This window comes from Colossoma macropomum, unplaced genomic scaffold (genome assembly GCF_904425465.1).
Source record: "Colossoma macropomum unplaced genomic scaffold, Colossoma_macropomum, whole genome shotgun sequence".
Lineage (NCBI taxonomy): Eukaryota > Metazoa > Chordata > Actinopteri > Characiformes > Serrasalmidae > Colossoma > Colossoma macropomum.
This window is the reverse complement of record NW_023494794.1, coordinates 1084497-1087199: the sequence shown is the minus strand read 5'-3', so window position 1 is coordinate 1087199 and position 2703 is coordinate 1084497.

Genomic DNA, 2703 nt, shown 5'->3' with positions numbered 1-2703 from the left:
GCTAAGGCACGTTTGCAGCTGCGTGCAGTACCTACAGTGGCCGCAAGTGGGAGCTACAGTGCCGCTACAGACAACTTGTATCTTGGAGTACAGTAGTGTTGGAGCCATTCCCGCCATTTAGAGGGGAAAAAACGTTTTTTTTTACTCCTCTGTTTCAGCCCTGCTACGGAGCCCTACTGGTGACATCCTGTATAAATAAAAATAACGCGTGGCCACGACTTATTAAGGTGTGAGAATGAGATAATTAAGTAGCGGCTATGACTTAGTAAGGTATGGGAACGAGATCGTAATGTGTGGAAATGAGATAATTAAGCCTTGACCAAGGTATGATCTCGTTTCCACGGCTTACTAAGTCGTGGCCACAGGCTAGGATCTCATTCCCACGGCATGATCACGTGTTATTTTTGTTTATATGGGATGTCACCAGCATAGCTCTGTACCCTGCTGGTGAAATCTCATATAAATAACAATAATGCATGGCCACGTTATATTAACGTGTGGGAGCGAGATAATTAAATCATGACCATGACTTAGTAAGGCGTGAGAACGAGATCATGCCTTATTATGCTGTGGTCAAGGCTTAATTATCTCATTCCCACGCCTTACTAAGTCATGGCCACGACTGAATTATCTCACTCCCACACCTTACTAAGTTGTGGCCACGCATTAGTTTTATTTATACGGGATATCACCAGCAGGGCTCTGTAGTTTCTGGCAGCTGTCTGTCAAAATATTGACCTGGCATTTTGAAAAAGTGCCTTATTTTCTCGAAGCATACGTAATATCTTGGAATATTTTTAAGAAAATTGGCTACATTTCTCAAAATACTGACTTAGTATCTCCAAATAATGACTTATCCTCTCAAAATATTGGTTTACTATGTCAAAATAATGACTTAATTTTTCAAAAAGATTGACTTATCGAAATACCTTCTCAAAATATTTTTTTAATAGTCAATATTTTGATTTATTTTATAAAATATCGACTTAGTATCTCAAAATGACATATTTTCTCAAAGTATAATGACGTATTTCTAAAAAAATCACTTACCCTGTAGAACTAATAGCTTGATTTCTCAAAATATTGATTTTTTTTTTTCTCCTCCACTAAGCAGGAATGGGTTTAATTTTAAAATTAAAATCGCTTTGAAAAAATTATTGGTATCAGCCAGATGTTTATATTTGACCAATATTTTAAACCGATATTTAGTAAAACATTTATTGTACCCCAGACTGGAAGAGCAGAACATAAGGCACTGCTGGGCTAAAATGTCTGCATTTTATTAATTTTACTGCATTTGTAACCAAAAATCATTATTTATATTTAGTTATATTTCTCCGTAATGCTAATCAAGGTAAATATATTCTTAATTTCTAAATGTAATAAATATGTGTGTATTAGCATTTTCAGATGTATACATGAAAAAATATCAGTCATCGGCATTAGACTACAATTCCCATATCGGTGCACTTCTAGGCGATACCACTAGTTTTCTTCCAATACAAATTAATAGTAACTAGTTTCCTGATACTGATACTTTTAAAAGTCTTCTTCTGTAAACATGAAAAAGGGGAGGGGGGATTCTTTGTGATTTCTACAGTAAAAGCTGGTAATTGTGGTCTAAATTATATTTGAAAGCCTTTGCATTAGTGGGCCTATTGAATAAGCTGCCACATTAATCGTTTACTGAAGTAAAATAACTGTAAGTAGAGAGAATTTGCTGCTTTCTTGTGGTCTGCCTGAGTGTTTGTATGAGAGAGGAAGAAGAAAAAAGTAGTTTATATCCTACACGGTGTTTTCCCCTTTTCAGCATCAAAGACACATTCAGTTCCCTAAAAGATTCAGTTCACTGTTCAAAGAAAATGTTTAGCATTGGTAATTTTGTATGAAAATTGATTCTTAAAAACAGACATCAGGACTGAAAGCTCCAGTCCTATTTAAGATTAAGGGACCCTTATTAGTCCCACAATTGGGAGATTTCACCTCTACATTTAACCCATCTGTGCAGTGAAACACCACATACACACTAGTGAACACACACACTAGGGGGCAGTGAGCACACTTGCCCAGAGTGTTGGGCAGCCCCTCCGCAGTGCCCAGGGAGCAGGTTAGGTACCTTGCTCAAGGGTACTTCAGTCACAGACTGTCGGCTCAGGGGATCGAACCAGCAACCTTCCGGTCACAGGGCTGGTTCCCTAACCTCCAGCCCAGGACTGCTCCCAATTCAGTCATTGACGTAAGCAAAGTAACTCTGTGGTTCGTTGTGAAATGGTGCACTTTCAAGAAACCTGGAACCAGTTGCAATGTATACAATGCAAATATAGCCATTCATTCATGATCCAAAACCACCAGTGAACGTGTATGTGTCTCCTGAGTTTTATATGTAATGTTGATGATGGAAAAATAAAGGGGAAAAATCAACATTTTCTTTGAGGACTACTTTGCCTTATAACATCCTGCATGTATCCCTCCGCCATGACTGTTTTTTATGTCTTTTAAGCCCAAACCTTATCATAGATTCTCATAAAGAAACTTCTCAGGTGTCAGGCAGTGTATCCATAACCATTTCCTGTAATAACAGTCTGTGAGGGAGCTTTTAGAGACATTAAACTCTTCAGACGTTTGTTTCCTTTCATCACTACCTGGAGCATTTCGCATTTCACATTCCACATTCCACTCCGAATTACTGTTTACATCTTATGC